This window comes from Melospiza georgiana, chromosome 23 (genome assembly GCF_028018845.1).
Source record: "Melospiza georgiana isolate bMelGeo1 chromosome 23, bMelGeo1.pri, whole genome shotgun sequence".
NCBI lineage: Eukaryota > Metazoa > Chordata > Aves > Passeriformes > Passerellidae > Melospiza > Melospiza georgiana.
Genome location: NC_080452.1, coordinates 5,752,602 through 5,758,601, shown reverse-complemented (window position 1 = coordinate 5,758,601; position 6,000 = coordinate 5,752,602).

Sequence of the window (6,000 nt, the reverse complement as noted above, 5' to 3'; positions counted from 1 at the left end):
TGGGTGACCAGCATGTCCCCAGTGCTCGTGGCTGTGGCTGAGTCACATCAGGCTCCAGCTCCACTCCTCCCTCCACTGAGGAATGTGGCAGGGCCGGAGCCAAAAACCTTCCAAACCTTCAAACCTTCCCAGGCAGCTGCTCATGGGCACCCACAGAGTGTGGGGGAGACCCAGGGCAGGAGGTGCCACCAGCTGTGGGTTCAGGGTGGCAGCAGGACGATGCCCACCCTGGGGCAATGACGCTGTGCCCATGCTCTGGGGGAGTCCCCAGCACCCCCAGCACACCCTGAACGAGGGTGCTGGGAGGCCACGGTGCCCAGCGTGCCCCATGCCCTGCTGGGCATCACCCAGAGCTCACAGCGCACTGTGGGGGCAGCCCTGGCTCTGCCACGAGGGTCCTGACCCATGGCCGGGGGTCCAGGGGCTTTGCCAGGAGCAGCTGGGCACCAGTGGGGGCACCTTGGGAATGCCCCAGGGCAGCCAGGCCCCAGCACCACCTGGGGGCTCCCTGTGTGTCACCATGGCCAGGAGCAAGGTGACATCCAAACCAAACCCTCCCTGGATGCCACAGCTCTCTGTGCGTGATGGACTGTCCCTGACCTAAAGTGGGACTAAACCCCACTTGAACCCCCCAAACCGGGAATGTGAGCCCCACACACTGCAGGCTGGTGGGGTGCCAGCCCTGTGACACGGGGCTGGGGTGGCTCTGGGGAGGAGCAGAGCCCGGAGCCAGAACAGAGGAGCTGTTTGTGCTCCCGCCGGGGCCGCTTGTTTATCGGCAGCCGCAGCTGTTTGCATCAGCGCTGGCCCCGGCTCCGGCTCCGCACGGACACCCAGACGCGGTCCCCAGGTGCCGGCGGGGCTTTGCTGGGAAGGAGGGGAAGCAGCGATGAGGCTGAGGCTGAGTCACGGCCTTATCTTGCTCCACACCCCGCAGCACGATCCGGAGCTGCTGAGCTCCTTTCCCTGCTCGCCCCCATCCCTGAAAGCGGCAGGACCCCCTGAGGGACATCTGTTGTATTGCACTGAATAGTTTATTTAGTTGGTACACGGAAATCTTACAGACATCCTTGCCAGCCAAAGGGACACCTTGGGGGACAAGGGGTGTTCTCACAGGGCACGGTGGTGCTTATGCCCATCATCTTCTGGAGGGGGACAAAGATGGACAGACGGACAAGGAGGGGGACAAAGATGGACAGAGAGACAAGGAGGGGGACAAAGATGGACAGAGAGACAAGGAGGAGGACAAAGATGGACAGACAGACAAGGAGGGGGACAAAGATGGACAGACAGACAAGGAGCAGGACAAAGATGGACAGAGAGACAAGGAGGGGGACAAAGATGGACAGAGAGACAAGGAGGGGGACAAAGATGGACAGAGAGACAAGGAGAGGACAAAGATGGACAGAGAGACAAGGAGGGGCACAAAGATGGACAGAGAGACAAGGAGGATGACAAAGATGGACAGAGAGACAAGGAGGGGGACAAAGATGGACAGACAGACAAGGAGGGGGACAAAGATGGACAGACAGACAAGGAGGAGGACATAGATGGAACAGACAAGCAGGGTGACAAAGATGGACAGACAGAGGATTGGACAGACCCCTAGCAGTGTGTAATCCCCATCATCCCATTCCCCGATTGCTGAAGGGCAGCTGGGGGTTAATGGGGACAGGGGGGACAAGGACTCTTCTCTATGGACACCTTGGAGCTTCTGCCCATCATCTTCTGGAGGGGGACAAAGATGGACAGACAGACAAGGAAGGGGACAAAAATGGACAGACAGAGGATTGGACAGACCCCTAGCAGTGTGTAATCTCCATCATCCCATTCATTCCCTGATCCCTGAAGGGGGTTAATGGGGACAGGGGGACAGCAGTGCCTTGCCTGCTGGAGAAGGAGCCCTCGCCTCCCAAAAGGAAGCAGCTCCTGCCAGGAATTCGAGGCATTACTCAGCTGGCGGCCATGGATCAGCTGTTTGGCTGCCTGGAGCCTGTTTTTCATTAGCAGCAGCGATTTTAGCACCGTGGAGCTGCCTCCTCCCTCCTGCCAACAGCTCCAGGATGGCCCTGGAGAGCAGGAGCCCTACCTGGCAGGTGGGATGCCGCAGCAGGTCAGGGATGCCAGGAGTGGTTTATCCCTGATAAGCCTTGGCTGTGGGAGCTCTCTGGCTCACCTGAGTCCAGACCTGTCCCATGGCAGGGATGAAGTTCAGGAAGGTTTTTGAAGGGATGGTGGTTCTGAGGAAGTTGGTTGTGGCTCCACACCTGGATTCATTCCTTTCCCATCAGAGGGATGAAGTTCAGGAGGGTTTTTGGAGGGATAAAGTTCAGGAGGTTTTTGAAGGGATGGTGGTTCTGAGGAAGTTGGTTGTGGCTCCACACCTGGATTCATTCCTTTCCCATCAGAGGGATGAAGTTCAGGTGGGTTTTTGGAAGGATGGTGGTTCTGAGGAAGCTGGTTGTGGCTCCACACCTGGATTAATTCCTTTCCCATCAGAGGGATGAAGTTCAGGAGGGTTTTTGGAGGGATAAAGTTCAGGAGGTTTTTTGGAAGGATGGTGGTTCTGAGGAAGTTGGTTGTGGCTCCACGCCCGGATTAATCCCTTTCCTATCAGAGGGATGATCAGGCAAGTTTTTGGAAGGATGGTGGTTCTGAGAAAGTTGGTTGTTGCTTCACACCCGGATTGGATTCATCCCTTTCCCGTCAGACGGATGAAGTTGGGGTTGGTTTTTGGAGGAATGGAACTCGTAGGGGAGCCACCACTGGCTCCACACCTGGATCCACCCCTTTCCCAACACAGGGATGAAGTCCAAGCAGGTTTTTGAAGAGATGGAGCTCCTGGGGGAGCTGATAGGACACACACGCTGCCCCCTCAGCTATGCTGGCAGCCCTGGCTCAGGCCAAGGGGTTCATTTTGGGCTGAAAATGGGAGATTTTGAATTTGCAAAGGCTGGTAGGGAGAGGGGGTGGAGAGGTGTTTGGGGGCTCACAAAGCTCTCTCCAGCTTGGGGAGGATCAGGAACCCATTCAGCTTTATTAAAATCATCTTTTCACCTCCAAAAAGCCAAATAAATGGGATTTAAATATCGATTCCATCCCCCTGCTCCCAGGCAGCCCAGGTACCATGGGAAGGGACACATGAGGATGGAGCAGGGACAGAGCTGGGCCTGAATCTCCCTTGCAAACCCCGCAGCTCCGGCTGCTCCCACGCTCCCGGCCAGAGCTGATGCTAAATCCGGCCTTTCCCATCTCCCTCACAGCTGGACACGGAGCTCCCGTCCCCATCTCAGTGTCCTCATCCTCACTCCCAGGGGACATTCCCCGTTCTCTTCCCCCTGCTCATCAAAATTCCAGCCCGTGCCAGAATGGAGCTGAGCAGCTCGCAGGAATGGGGTGAAATGGCTCCAGCTGCTTGTGTGGAATTGGAGGCTCAAATTTTGGTGGCTTGCTGCTTCCTCCAAGAAAACAAATGGTCCTTCCAGCAGGTGAGCTGCTTCCCTGCTCATCCAAGGACCAAAAGCTCCATCCAACCCTGGGTGGTATCGGTGCTGTGGATGCAAAGGTGTTGGGGAAGATGAATCAGGAAAGTCTTATAAATATGGATGCCTGGCAAAAGATTGTGAGAATATAGAAACTATAAGCAAGATTGAAATGAAAGCAAGCTTTGAGATCCCTCAGTTACTGAACAACTGGAAAACAATGGTGTGGCAGCTGAAGGTGATCCCCTTTTGATGGAACAACACCCTCTGCTTGCAGACAGGCCCAAGGGTCAGAGCAGACCCTGCAGCTTGGCAGAAGGGGCCCAAAGAGGAGTTTTTAGGGTTTAAAATGTAACACAGTGTGGTAATGTAATGATTCTTATAGGCTGTATGGAAATGCTATAGGATTTGTATCTTGGACTAGATTGGTTAGTGGGAATCAGAATATTCAGCACAGAAGAAGATTTATGGTATTGTAAAGGAACTTTTTACTCTTTCCTCTTGTCTCTTAGTTCTTGCCTTTTATGTTCTTTCCCCTTTTACTCTCTCACCCTCTCATCCTCTCTGCCCCTCTCTTCTCTCAGTCCTGCCCCAGCTGTGGCTGGCAGCTCCCAGCAGGGCCCTGCACCCAGGCCCTTTGCAATAACCCACAAGTTCCCAGCCCTGGCTGCAGAGATCTCTCCTCTCCATCCATCCCGACCATCCTACCCCTGTCACTCCTACACAAAGGGGTGGTTTGAAGACTGCTGAAAAGTTTTGCTCATGCAAAACTGGTAAGAAACAGGGTCCCACAGCAGTGTGGAGGGGGCTGCAGTGATGTTTATGGCAGTGATAACCACGATCACCCCACTCCCAACCGAGAGCAGCGTGTGTGCCCAGAGGCTGCTCTTGCACCTACGCCAAGAGCATTGGATCATCCCTGCGACAGCACAAACAACCTTCAGGCACCACCAGAAAAACACAGGCTGATGCATCTTGGCGTGTGCTGCTGCGCCTCCGCCCATCATCCCGCCCGCAGCCCCGCAGCCCCCGGCACAGCGACTCCTCTGGCCCCGCAGCGTCCTCGGAGCTGCTGCCACCCCAGCGTGGTGCCCAGAGAGGCTGAAGAGCACAAAAACATGATAAAAAACCTGCCTGGGCTCTTGTGTCCCCCAATGCTCAGGGGACCCTCAGCTGGACCCTGAGTAGGGGGCATATTCCATGTTCTGGCAGGGGGAGGATGCAGGATTGGCATCAGGATGCTGAGGGTATCCGAGCCATGGAGAGTCAGCAGCTCCCAGAACTATTCCTCACACCCAGAGGAATGTAATGAATCAAGGATCCCCAAGGACCTTGCAAAGTTTAGGGCCTGAGATAAGCCAGACAAGTCCCAGCTGAATGAGGAGAGCGTGAGGCAGAGCCAAGCCACCCCAAACCCAATTCCAGCCGTGGGGAAGGGGCTCCACAGTGCTGCCCTGACCAGCACTGCTGCAGAGCCAATCTGAGCTGCCACCCCCTCTCCAGCACTCATAATTAAAGATAATCCATCAGAATTTCATCCCGTGGCTGCTGCTGCCACATCTGGAAGCCGGTGTGGGCTGCTCGAAGCTGTGCAGGATTTCCAAGGAACCACAGGAGTTTTCCATCCTCTTTTCATTAGCGTGTGGTTCCCGCCCCAGAGCTCCAAGCAGGGCCAGCAGCCCCACGCTCAGCCAGGGACCTGGGGCCTGAGAGGTCCCCAGGGCTCTTAAAATTCACAATGTCCCCATGGCTGGGCTGTGCCACCCGCTGGGAGGAGGTGGTGGCACAGCAATGGGGACCTGGATCCTGTCACCAAGCCAGCCTGCTTCCCAAAAAACAGCCCCAGGATGGCACTCCAGCCAAATCCTGCTTCCCTAAACACACCCCCAGGATGGCACTCAGCAGCAGGAATTGCCCCACATCCTCTGAGGCTGTGCCACACAGCAGGGCTGAGGCTCCACAGCCTCTCCCCAAGGACGGGAGGGCCCTGGGTGTCCCTGTCACCCCTTCCTTGGGACAGCTCAGCTCGTGCTGGAGGTGGTGGCACAGCAATGGGGGCCTGGATCCTGTCAGTGAGTGATCCTGCTTCCCATAAAACAGCCCCAGGATGGCACTGAGCAGTGGGAATTGCCCTATGTCCTGTGAGGCTGAGGCTCCACAGCCTCTCCCCAAGGACTGGGGGGCCCCTGGGTGTCCCTGTCACCCCTCCCTTGAGAGCATTCCCTGCCGCCCCACAGGCGGGACCACAGCCCCAGCAGCTCCTGACTCTCAGACCTGGCCACCAACCAGGTCCCTGCTGCTGTCCCCGTGTCCCTGGGCAGCCCCGCTGGTGCAGCCGCAGCTGTTTGGCCACATCTGGGGCTGATTTTCAGCGCGGGGAGGCTGAAGCCGCGCGGGGAGCCCGAGGGCAGCCTCAGGATGTGGCGGCTTGACCGGGAGGAAAGTGGGGCTGGAGGGGCAGGGGGGGCGCGGAGCTGCCCCCGCTCCGGCCAGAACCGGCTGCGGCCCCGGGGACGCG